Here is a 13,897-nt window from a genome sequence, read left to right as displayed (position 1 = left end):
CTTTCTCTAAAGCTGAAAATCAAAATCTCTGACAAAAGTACACAGCAAACAAACAAAAAGAATAAACAGAACGAGATCAATAGATTTGTAACACGGAACAAAACAGTGATGTCTAACCGCTAACATCTATCGTTTCTAATAAGGAACGAAACAGTGATTCTCTAAAGGTGAAAACCAAAAACCGTCACAAAGACACTCTGAAAATAGAAGTAAAAAGAAGCATATATCTGAAACTAAAACAGGAATGTAAAGAGCGACGGCAGGATTAACAATAAAATAGCCATGGACAAATGGAAAGACAGGAGACCAGAGACCGAAAGAAAACATCCATTTTTCTAAAAAGAAAGTGGAGATGAATGAGACAGAATGAGCCAATGTTTTCAAAAATTCCAATACCATAAGCGGTTTCAACTTCTATTTATTATAGATTTTGCACCTGCAAAAGAGATAGAAAGGAATCCATGAATGTGTACTTCTTGCTGCTACAGGGCAAGAAAGATACAAATTAAAGACAGTCATTTCTGGACAGGAAGAGTACTACATATTCCAAGGACAGATCTATCTGATTCAAGGATTTACAAGCACAGACCTCAGACCAATCGTTTAAACTAATTATTGTAGAGTTTCCCAGGGAATTATTTAATTAAAGTCATCCATGTGTGCCTATTTCCTGATGGTTGACTAAGCAATTGGGATACTGGTTTCACAGTACTTAAAATCCAGCCAATCAGAGATTTTTCTTATGCAGGACATCAGACTAGAAAGCAGTTTTTTATACACGAGACCAGTAGGCTATGTGGACAGTCATATTAGAATGAAAGCCAGCCGAAAAAGTTTAAAGCATTATCTTAAGTGAGATAAAAAGGAGAGGAAAGAAGAGACTTTACTTTGGTCAGACCAAAGACTGCAAACCTGAACCAACAACACCCCAAACCCACAGCTAAACACACCACACTCCAAACCAGAGATGAAAAAAGCAAAAAGCAAAAAGACAAATGTTGAAGCAAAGATTCATACCTGAAATCAGTCTCGGATGAAGCAGGAGTTACAAAAATCGCAACAAAGAAACGGCAGAGAAATGAACCCACTGAAATAGAAGTAAAAAAAACATTGATCTGAAACCAAAATGGAAATCAAAAGGCAAAGACAGACAAAGATAAGGTTCAAGATTCATACCTCAAAATTAGTCCCCGATGAAGCAGTGGATTTCAAAAACCACAAAAAACGGTGCAGAGTGTGTGCTCTTTTTTTTGGCCTTTTGTTACCCAAAGCTAAAATAATGAGAGGAAAGAAATTGAAAAGTGACCGAGAGAGAGAGCCGATAAAGAAATGGGAGGAGATTTGGGTTGAAGAGATATATTTGAGGATTTGTTCTGAAAACAGAATAAATGAGGAAGAAAAAGAAAACAAAAGAGGGAGACCAAGAGACAGAAAGAGAGAAAGAAACGGATAATAAATGTGTATAGATTGAACAGATATTTAATAAACGGCTAATAAATCAGTTTTGGGCCATTTTAACGGTCACTTAGTATTTTATTTTGATTCCCCTTTAAGATATTAAAAACATTTAAGTCTCCTGTTTGACTTCCGGGAAAATACAGGATGAACAGAATTTGCCAACTCACAGGTGAATCAGGAATTATTTAAAAAGAACAAGGACTAATGTCAAGTTTGATACAAATTTTCCCCGATTTTCCTCGATCAGAAACCAAACAGAATAAAAAGAGATGAATAAAAACAAGATTTTTTTTAAAGAATCAAAATTTATACCTTGAAAGAAACACTAGCGCTACCTTGACTCACTCATTCGGAAGAAGCTACCGCTGATTCATGAATTCAAACCTTTTCTTTTCCTTTTTCGAGAGAGAGAAAGAAGCTAATGACAATGGATCTTGATTGTAAAATAAAATATTTAGAGTGGTAGAGAAATGTAGTTCCCTTTTCATGAATGTCAAGACAATGAGAGAACAGTGCAAGATATAACAAACCTGGTTGGCGTAACTAATACCCATGTTTGCCCAAGCACGCACATAGTTTGGCTTCAAATCTAGTACCTAAAGATCCAGACATAGAACAAAAGACTAAATTCAATAGTGCTGAAAATATGGCCACCACAGGTAAAGGGAAGTTTATCATCAAATAATTTTAAATGGACAATCTCAGTAACAGAGGCTAAACAAACAAAACTACATATGCAAGATCTGAATGCATAAAAAAAGGCATTTTGAAAGAGATGATCAAGGGTATATGTAAATTGAGGAAGTGCATAATCAAATCATCTAAATTAACAAATAGCTTCAAAAATCAAATAACTAATTACATGGAGCTTAATAGAAGAGCTAGTCTGTTTTCTAAGGTCCAACTAGGTGCAACATGTTATTCGGAGAATCTTTTTAGCAGCCTAAGTAAGTAAATAATTCAACCCTATAAGAGAGCTGTATAACACACCAATGCATCACTTTACAATCGAAAGATAAGAAAGAAGAGAAATAGAGGAAAAGATGATGCAACCCATAAGAGTTTGGCACACAGAAGATTGACATGTTGGGTTATCACATGTTTTGCATTTCTTTATGCCATCCTTTCAATTGATTAAGCACAAGCCAAGACCTAGGCACACTTTTTTGTATAGAATCGAAAAAGCCCCCTTGATTCAAGAAGCACAAATTTACATATTCTCCTTAACTTACTCAAAAAAGTGCTTTTTTTACATCTTGCACCTCAAATGGTTCAGGTAGTTACAGCACCCTTGCCGACATTGTCAACACCTTCATAATTCATTTTTTTTTCTGGCCTAACATGCAAAATAGTGACCAACACACCATACAAATTGATTCTTAGTAAAATCCTAGTACTCATATTTTGAATTTCACACATTACAGGTGCTCCAACTTAGTAAAGAGAACCCCAAAATTTTAGGATAGGAAAAATAAATTTTTAATTATAAAAAAAGTAACTATGAAATTAACATATCAGAAGGTATACAGATAGGACACCACTATTCAAGGGGGAATAATGAAGAAGCTACCTGTTGATAAGGCATGTTGCACCAGGCTTGTTCCAAAGAGAATAATCATTAGGTTTAAGTTTCAAAGCAGTTTTGAAAGATGCAATGGCCTTATCATATTCTCCCGACAAATTATATTGAACACCAAGGACAATGTGTACATCAGCATCCTCAGGAGACATCTGACCAACTTCATTGAATAATCTAGCAACCTGTATGGCAGAAAACACTTCGATTAACACCAGAATATAACAATAACATTTCCAAAATGTAATGTTAGGGATAAGCTTCTAGTAATCTTAAGGAAAATTATATCCTGTCACCGTATGTAAAACTCTAAGTCCAAAATATAATCACTGCAGTGACGGAAACCATATGCAAAAAAGACACTCTTGTAATCACAGCATTCACAACATAAGCAAACTATCCCACAGTAACATTAGAGGAAGCGGCTTACACTCAAACCAAGATTGCAATATCAAGGCATTGTTCCAAAAGACAAAACCAACCAAAAAAACAAAGAATTATACCCTAGTGTACTTACATCAGCATAATACACAGAATCAGCAAGCTCCGGTGGCGCAAGAGTACCATACTTTGGGTGAGATACTTTAACGAAACAGTCTGCTCCAATTCTGAACTTTCAAACAGTATTATTTGTTTGACACTCCAAAATTTTAATCTCATCTTGATTAAAGCGATAAGCTTTCACAAACCATTTGTATGACTCACACCAAGAGCAAGAAGTACTTCCAGATTGGTAGGATCGGCCTCCTGAGCAAGCACCATTGCTGCAATAGCCTGTACAGAGATATCTAATCAGTGAATTACATTTTGTCTACAAAGTCAAATATATGGACCCCAGTAAAGACCACATAAAACTGCAGATGCATTAATCAAGAATAACAGAAGTATAAAAAGGTCTTGCATAATCCATGTAAGTCTCAAGATTACGACAAGCAGACACATTAATCATCCAAAACAATTTGCAATAAATGTGAAACATTACACTTCATAGGCTTGATATAGATATAGTTTAAGATGGAACCTTATCCATTCAAATTAATTTTAATTAAGCCAAAAAATGTTTTGACATGGTTCAAGAATAAATTGAAGCAGATGATAAGTGAAATGTAATGCACTACTAGTTCATGTGACAACAAATGATAATAGGTTAGATCCAGAACATTAGCAGCCAGGCAAAGACTGCGGCCTTAGATCTGGTACTCTGACTGAAGCCTCAGGCCACTAAGATAAACATGATATCAATCATATTGCAAACTTCAATGTTTAAACCAAAAATAGCTCCTTCTATCCCTTTTCAGTAAAAGTTTTCATATATAAGAAATGAACATTGCATGGTACACCAAAGTGGCTATATCAAGCCAGCAAATACAAGCACAAAATGCAGCGGTACAAGAAAACAGATCCTTTGTGTTCAAAGGTTTTCTTGCTTGCTAAATCAATAGGTTGTTCTCTTTCCTAAAATATGATAGTATTCACAGGGCATTAGACATGATTCAAAATTATTTAGATTCAGGTGGAATAGAAAGGTAAAATGGTAAACCTTGCCAGGCAAAGAATCATGTTGAGTATTTGTTTGTTATGGTTGAGTATTTTGAGATAGTTATATGTAGCTAACTTTGAGTATTATATTGAGATGAAAATGGTTAATATGTGTATGAGTGTGAATGTGTTGATTTGCTGAATGGATGAAAAGGAATCGGTATGTTTAAGCTAGCATAAAGTTGGATAATTTCGACAATCATGGATGAAAAGGAATCGGTATGTTTAAGCTTGGGGAATCCGTGAAGCATTGTACAATAATCGACCTTGCGAACAAACCAGATTATTAGAAAACCAAAATACAATTACTACTGCTTTGACAGTCAATAATATACGATATCAAATAAATGAAATATGGGTTTCAGGTTAAACTGGCATATAATCCTGTTTAACCCGTACATTTAACAGAATTTTAACAATTTATACAAAGGCACAATTGCTTAAACAATTTCACTAGAAATGAAGTTATGTGGTCTTAGTTGAACTTTAAGTATTATATCCATAAAAGAAATATGGGTATCAGGTTAAACTGGCAACTAATCCCCATTCATCTCAAGTTTTAGGGCATTAAAGAATGAATTTAAGCCATGGGAGAGTGCATAAGAACACTAAAATTGAAAAGAAAAGATAGTGGGATAAGAACATTACCGTGCAATACGATGAAGGGAATAGCGTGTCTATTTGGGATAAGAACCACTGTAATAGAGAATATGAATAATAAAGTAGTTGACTGTAAAAGAGACGCCATGGCTGGTGAAATCTTGTAGAACCAGAATTTCTTTCTTTCCCAAAGCATCCAACAAGAACAACCACACCGACATCCATAGATTTGAAAAGACGAACCGAAACAATATTTCCTAGGGCTGAAAACCCAAAATCTATGGATGAAGCAAGTGATTCCAATACCACAATAAAAAAATTAAAAATAAAAAGCAGAAACGATTGAGAAGGAAGAGATAAAAAAGGATTAGAGAGGAAAATTTTGAAGAGAAAGAGATGGTGAAGAAATGGGAAGGAAGGGGATTTGAAAAGACTGATGAAAACGGGCAGAAGGAATCTTCTCCTGCCAACGGTAACTATTGCTATTTAATACACTCATTTAATAAAGTGATAATTGAGTTATTTACTTTTCAAAATTTTATTTAATATACTTTTATATTCTTAATGTCTAAATATATTTATTTTTAAAATAATACTATTTATTATATCAAATATATAAAGAATTAAAAAAATATAATTAAAATATGGTAGTTTAATGATGTTAAATGTGGTGACTAATAAAGAGAAATTTGAGATGGTTCTTGGACATTTCAAACTAAGAAATGTTAATTTTTTTATTACCCATATATTTTTAGCAATTCATAAATAATTTTATTGTTAGAAAATTTAATAAAATATATACCTAAAAATATAAAGGAGAATATAAATTTACTATTTATAAAATTTAAATTGAAATATATTATTTGATTGATGATTAGAGTTATCTACATATTAAATTAGATCAAACTTCATAAATAGCCCATATATTCAGGCATAATTAAGCTCTGTAAATCTATATTAGGTCTGAAATTCTGGGTATTTCAGTTCTATTAATTTTATTTTATTTAATATACCAACCTGATTTACTCAAAAAAATAATGGAAGTATGGCAACTTACACTACCATAGACGAAACGAGCATATCAATGAGATTGCATTTATGGATTTAGGGAAACTATAAAATATAAGTACAGGAAGAGGCAAAAAACGTAAAAAAATTTAGATAGAATGAAATAGTAACGTGTCTTCTATAACCTCTAATGAACACAATATCAATGAAAAGCCCCCAAATAAAATTCACAATCTAAGGAATATAAATAATCACAGAGTAAACATGTGACTCAAAAGGTTGTACCTTCTGAACATCGTTCATGTAATACTTCAGTGCCAACTCTAGCAAGAGCCCCACCTAATCCCTGGCTTATTCCATAAATTGATACCACCTCAAATACAAAACTCAAATATATTTCCATTGCAAGCATCCTAAGCCAATTGATTGGACCCCAAAAACAATATAACAGCCTTTTGAATTCATCATCTTAGTCCACAGCCTTCTAAGAGGCTTTAACATCTCTTTCCTCCACCATAACTACACCATTGATCTTAGTCTTAGTTTCTTCGATATCAAAATTTACATTCCAATTTATAAATCACAATTTCTTAAAATAAGGGTTCTTTTAAGTTCTATAAAACTAAGAATAAAATGCGAAAATTTCCTTTACACTTTTTCTAGTTCACCCTTCTAGTATCCCTTTAAACAATTTAATAATCTTATAAATGTGCTAATGGATTGTAACCAATGGCCATGTCTGAAAATTGCTTATTGAAAAAGAACAAAGTTCATGCCTGATAAAGGGTGCCATGCCTTGGATGTTCCTGGATGTCGGAATACAACAAATTACTAAATTTGCAAGAAGCAAGATACAGACTCCATGCTATTGTCATTTATCCATATTAATAACATCAATTCAATTAGAAAAGCCCCAAAAAATTTTAGATTCCAAATTCAAGCTCATATAATGAATGACTGTGGTAATAGCTATTGATATAATATTTGATGTTTATACATTATTTTAGATAGAAAGAAAGAAAGAAACTTGTATAGGTGCTCTCCACTACTAATGAAACTTGTATAGGTGCTCTCCTCTACTGATGAAAGTTGGAAAAGTGTGGGCCATTAAACCAAGTTGCCAACTTCACAAACAAGTAAAGCCTCATAGTATAGCAAGATATTGCCATCAATCTTTTTGCACTAATAAACCTTTTGGTTGATAGAAAATATTATTCACATTCATGAGGACCGATTTTCATTATTCCGTTCTGCATCATCTTCTAGATCATCCTCATCTTCATTGGGAATGTCTTCGCTGTAATCATCTAATGAACCAACAGGAAAAACGATGTCACCTTAAGAACTTTAATGGATTTAGTTCAATCAACGTGGACGAGGCAAAGTTATAGCATTATGTATGATATGCACAAAGCTCAAAACATTAGGCGCATTCAATGTTCTACCTTGGTTGAAAGCAAATGATCAATTATCTATCCCATTAAACTATATTGGAGAGCACCAGCACCATATTAAACACGAGAAGCAAAAGGTATTCCTAGATTCATGTATACTCTAGGTTTGACTGCATCACAATGAAGATCAACAAAAAGCTGCTACGTACCGTATAAAGGGACAAGGCATCAAAACTAAGTGGGACAAGGTAAATAAAAAACTCTTTACCCTTTTGAGGCAATGACGAAGGAGTATCCCTGGAGTCCGATGCATTATCAAGAACATAAGGAAGATCTAGTAATTCCAAAAAAGATACAATCTGAGGGTTACGGGGAGAACCTACAAAAGGTGAGAAAATTTTAGTAATTAAAAAAGAAATCGAGCAAAAACAAATTGCAAAAGTCATGAGTATTCTAGTTGCAAATCTAAATAAAAAAGAACGCATTCACTAACAACAATTAATTGAGCTAAAAGAAGATAAAAAATGAAGGATAGTGTTTCATAACCACTGTGACAGTAATATTGAGATGCCTATGGTATAAATATGCAAACATATATGGTAAGTTTCTTAAATCCAAAAGATAGAACCATTTATGGAGATACTATTAGCACCTCAAAGAAGGAAAAGCATCAAAATATCACCTATTATTTACCAGAAAAAGTAAGAATCAAAGGGTTTGTGAGGTGGAGCTGTTTGAGAAAATTCACAAGGTTTGGCTCCTGTCTTCCATCCTGCTCTTAACCCATTGACGACAATCTTGCATGTCGAGCTTTGTTCTGGACTGTCACATTAGAAAGAAAGAAAGGTGAAAAAGTTTAAAGCATTATCTTAAGTGAGAACGGTAACATTTATGGTAATTAATACCTTCTTTAAATTACTTTTTTTTTTTTGAGGAATTAAAGACAAAGAAGGTAAAGAGACTTAGGAAAAAAGTGGGGAATCGGGATATTCCGAGAATGGGATATACCCAGGCCGGTATGGGTTTCATTTTAGACCATAAAAATCTATTACTGACCAATCAAATAAGCTTTCATCTTTCCATCGAGATTAGTGTTATTTCGAACGAATTATTTTTCCAAAATATGTTGAGACCTATATATTGAAAACAAGGTGATTTAATTTCTGATCACATACCCATAAATTTTGATTTAGAAGGATTGACCATCTCAGAAATATGCAAAAGGAAATGAAGACATAAAGAAAGAAATGCAGTTCCCTTTTCATGAATGTCAAGACAATGAAGGATATAACAAACCTGGTTGGCGTAACTGATACCCATGTTTGCCCAAGCACGCACATAGTTTGGCTTCAAAGCTAGTGCCTAAAGATCCAGACATAGACCAAATGACTAAATTCAATAGTGCTGAAAATATGGCCACCACAGGCAAAGCTAGTGCCTAAAGATCCAGACATAGACCAAATGACTAAATTCAATAGTGCTGAAAATATGGCCACCACAGGCAAAGGGAAGTTTATCAGCAAATAATTTTAAATGGACAATCTCAGTAACAGAGGCTAAACAAATCAAACTGCATATGCAAGATCTGAATGCATTAAAAAAGGCATTTTGAAAGAGATGATCAAGGGTATATGTAAATTAACAAATAGCTTCAACAAATCAAATAACTAATTACATGGAGCTTAATAGAAGAGCTAGTTTGTCTTCTAAGGTCCAACTAGGTGCAACATGTTATTTGGAGAATCTTTTTAGCAGCCTAAGGTTACAAAGATGGAGCATGTAACACTTTGGGTGATGACGTAACCATCCATACAGATACTTTAAAGCAGCAGTCTGTTCCAATTCTGAACTTTTCAAACAGTATTATATGTTTGACACTCCAAAATTTTAATCTCATCTTGATTAAAGGGATAAGCATTCACTAACCATTTGTATGATTCACACCAAGAGCAAGAAGTACTTCCAGATTGGCAGGATCGGCCTCCTGAGCATGCATCATTGCTGCAATAGCCAGTACAGAGATATCTAATCAGTGAATTACATTTTTTCTACAAAGTCAAATATATGGACCCCAGTAAAAACCACATAAAACTGCAGATGCATTAATCAAGAATAACATAAGTATAAAAAGGTCCAGCATAATCCATGTAAGTCACAAGATAATGACAAGCAGACACATTAATCATCCAAAACAATTTGCAATAAATGTGAAACATTACACTTCATAGGCTTGATATAGACATAGTTTAAGATGGAACCTTATCCATTCAAATTAATTTTAATTAAGCCAAAAAGGTTTTGACATGGTTCAAGAATAAATAGAAGCGGATGATAAGTGAAATGTAATGCACTACTAGTTCATGAGACAACAAATGATAATAGGTTAGATCCAGAACATTAGCAGCCAGGCAAAGACTGCGGCCTTAGACCTGGAACTCTGACTGAAGCCTCAAGCCACTAAGACAAACGTAATACCAATCATATTACAAACTTCAATGTTTAAACGAAAAATAGCTCCTTCTATCCCTTTCCAGTAGAAGTTTTCATATACAAGAAATGAACATTGCATGGTACACCAACATGGCTATATCAAGCCAGCAAATAAAACACAAAATGTAGCCGTACAAGAAAATAGATCCTTTGTGTTCAAAAGGTTTTCTTGCTTGCTTAATCAATAGGTTGTTCTGTTATCTAAAATATGATGGTATTCACAGGGCATTAGACAATATTAAAAATGATTTAGATTTAGGTTGAATAGAAAGGTAAATGGTCAACCTTGCCAGGCAAAGAAACGTAACCAAAGATGCTGAACAGATGGCTGAACTAGACAAGCAGTCACATCTCTTAATAGAAATTCTTGTAGTATTAAAGAACACAAAAACAATGTCTTTTGGTGTAAGAATACACACGAACTAAATCCAACTCTGACAAACTAGAGCAAAGTGGATTACCTGCTGGTCATCATCATTTTCAGCATGGGTTATTCCTAGCAATCTCCAACCTTCAGCATTCTCAGGATTTTTCATAATTTCAGCCTCTAGGGCAAGCACTGCTTCACTCAAAAGTCCTTTGCTCAATAGCTCTTGACCTTCTTTTAAAGGATTTTGATGACCAACATATGGATTCATATCAGAAAATACATAGAAAACCCTTGAAGCGTCCAATCGCTGAGGAACCTACAAGTTCTCACAACCAAAACAATCATGTAGAATTAAGAGAGGTTACAAAGTGAACTTCTTCAAGGCTACCACACTTACTCATCGTATGAATTTTCCCAGTTATCAGATGAACTATCTCCCAAAGCCCCCTCACCAACTTGACTATCAAATTCTTCTGCCCAGTCATCAACATGCAACTTTGAGAATTCATTGACCCATTGATCATCGACAGACTCTTGTTGCAATCTTTCAGCACCAAATTCATTGGCCCAATGGTCAGGTCCACGGAAAACCTATTAACCATCAAGTCAAGAACATTTAATGAAACGAAGAAAATTAGAATATTTCAAATAAGAATAAGAGCTTCGCACGGTTTAAGAGTCTCAGAAAAATACATAACACGCAGAATCATTAGTTGCACTTTGTATCCTAAATAAACAAATCAAAACACCCTAGTTGTTCTCATACAGTAGCAAACTCCTCAGCCCATTGATCAGGTTGAAGAAAATCAAAGAACCACCAACCAGAGTAGCAGATTCTGTATAATAAGAACTTTTATACAAATTACAATGTTTTTAGCTGGTTTAATACCAAACAGAGATATACAATTACAAGAATCATCAGTGACAGTTTATCTTCTAACTTATTATAATCAATAAGCTCTCACTGCTCAATTTAGCAGCAAACTCCATGACCAATTGGTTTGGCCCATAGAAATACTAAGAACCACCAAAACAGTGAGTAGCATATTTTATAAATAACAAATATAGATAATCTCATATAAGATTTACAGGTTTAGTTGATTTAAAAGTTCAACTGAAGATGTAATAATACAGAATCATTAGTCATTCACACTTTATTTGCTAAATTATAGTAGATATATATAGAAAATAGCACTAACAAAACCATCATTATCATTTGGGACATTCTCAAATCATCAAAACTAGTTTCAACCACCTAGGGTTGGTGAATGAGATTACTACCTAAGGTCAGTGATGTTAGTTCCATTTTAGTCTATGTAGGCAAGGCAGAAGAAAAGGAGGAGGAAACTGCTAAAAGGAATTTATGACTGATTATCAGGACATATTAATCTATAAGCTTCTTTACCTTCCACAAGATCTCTACTTGCCTCATCATGAGCAAATTCATCAGCCCGAAGCACCTCCATTGTACTGTTGCTGATATTCTGTTGCCCAGTTCTCTGATGCTGGTTTGACCTGATTATAATCAATGACAAGTTCACCACGACTCATCTTGGATACAAATTGAAGAAATTTTGAATTCTGCATGCCCCAAAACATACAGCACATAAGTGCATATATTAACTCATGCATAGTAACGATGATATCATTAAGAGCTATCTTGACACATTGCAAGTATTTAGCCAACCAGTTTTAAATAACCCAAAACTTAGGATCACTGTTTTGAGAGAGTGTATGTGCAAGCATCCTAATCTGCTGAATTGCAGCCAAACTTTCTATATTTCCCCCTCTCATTTGATCTACAGCTGTTAACTGAGCTTGTTCCTGTATGTTTAGCTCATTAATTGTGTTATGCAAGAAAAGCAGGCTAAAAGGTGACATGCATGTAAAGACTACTCAAAGCACGAGATAGTAGCAGAAAGAAAAGGAAAGATAAAGCCAATTTGGAAGGTATATCCATCTGCAATAGCACAAGGAGTTAGATATAGTTCCCTGGTAAAAACACATTAGCATGTCCTTTCAAATTTGCACATGATGCATTGGTAGAGAAACCTACATATCGAATAAAGCACTGAAAACATACCACTGAAAGAAATGAACGGGTGACTCAAACGTGAAAATAAGATTGAAGATAATTTCAAGAGACATAAAAATATTGCTAAATTCCTGTTGCAAACGTGCAGAGCATGGAGGTCATAGATGCAGGTGATTATGACATAGAAAACAAATGAACAAGCCTTGGATACACAAATTGCAAATTCTAACACTAAATTATTTCATCGGACATCTTTGAGCCTTATGTTTGTTTCATTACACACCTTACAAGTTTTTTAGTGATTGCAATAAGTTGATGGATTGAAATAACTTGGTGATGAGCTTTTTAATTCTAGACTCGGTGACATACTTTCTGTTCATTGGGAAGGTAATCTATTTTGACACCACGAAGGAGGGGTATATGCAATTTAACTCTAAAGACAATTTCTTCCAACAAGGATGAATAATGGATATTGCTTTAAGCTTTTATTAGGGTTTTTCATTGTATGGATATATTTAGAAGCTCAATTTATCTCATGGATTTATGGCCTATTTGGGAGTTGAGTTGTAGCTTATATTTTTAGAAAAATTTAAAGAAAACCCATCACCAAAAACTCTTCTAAAACAAAATTTGATTATTGCAAGAACAGAAACCAAACGAAATTAAACTTGAAAAGAAAAATCTGCTAACCTGAAAGTGTAACACTGTGATAAAAGAAGCAACTTTGAATGCATTTGCAGAGAAAGTGTGAAGGAGATTTTGGGAAGAATTTTCTTTATTTCTATTCGGCCATGATCGGAATGGCCATTCAAAGCATTCAGCATTGAATCCCTATTACGCATTTGAGGGAACCAACCAAACAAAAGCATTGATATTCTTCCAAGAATAAAGAGGGAACCAACCAAACGTGGCCTGATTCTTTTAATCTGAAAACCGAAAACCATGACAAAAGCTAACTTAAAATATTAGTAAAAGGAAGCATATATCTGAAACTATAGATAGAGACGCATAAAAAATAAAGGGGCATTGTTTATTTTCAAAAATTACATTCTGGACTAGACTTTTTTATTATTATTTATTTTCAAAAGAATAAATTTTTGAAATTGTTCCTGTTTTTTAAATACCAGTAATATTGGTGTTTGCATTTATTGTTTATTGGTATTTGGGGCTATTTTAAAGTTACCGTTGGGTTTCATAGAAATTGGGTATCAGCACCGCTTATACAGCTGTCCATAACATAAAGGCAAACTTAAAAACAAGGGGATATCCGGGGAATGGGATATACCTAAGCCGGGGTATCCTTCAAAAGGATATCCCCCATCCGGGATATCCCTAGAATAGGATATCCCTTGCCGGAATAAGTACGACAGGTATCCCGGTCCAAACACTAAAAAAATCTGAACCGGATGCCAAAACAGCTAAACCGG

The 13,897-nt window shown here is 34.1% G+C and overlaps 2 long non-coding RNA genes and 1 pseudogene across 2 annotated transcripts; 1 reads left to right on the top strand and 2 right to left on the bottom strand.

Moving 5' to 3' along the window:
• Positions 1-1,987: 1,987 nt before the first annotated feature.
• On the bottom strand, positions 1,988-13,138 carry LOC121225393 (peroxisome biogenesis protein 5-like; annotated as a pseudogene).
• LOC107930815 (uncharacterized) lies at positions 6,248-7,297 on the top strand. The gene is made up of 2 exons (XR_001693071.2): positions 6,248-7,216; positions 7,248-7,297. It is a non-coding gene; the product is annotated as an uncharacterized lncRNA (long non-coding RNA).
• Positions 7,129-7,837, bottom strand: LOC121225394 (uncharacterized). The gene is made up of 2 exons (XR_005923251.1): positions 7,627-7,837; positions 7,129-7,488 (listed from the first exon to the last, which is right to left on the bottom strand). It is a non-coding gene; the product is annotated as an uncharacterized lncRNA (long non-coding RNA).
• Positions 13,139-13,897: the final 759 nt, after the last annotated feature.

The sequence above is a fragment of the Gossypium hirsutum genome, chromosome D13 (genome assembly GCF_007990345.1).
Source record: "Gossypium hirsutum isolate 1008001.06 chromosome D13, Gossypium_hirsutum_v2.1, whole genome shotgun sequence".
Classification (NCBI taxonomy): domain Eukaryota; kingdom Viridiplantae; phylum Streptophyta; class Magnoliopsida; order Malvales; family Malvaceae; genus Gossypium; species Gossypium hirsutum.
The sequence above is the reverse complement of the archived record's forward strand: the minus strand, read 5'-3'. Positions and strand labels throughout refer to the sequence as shown.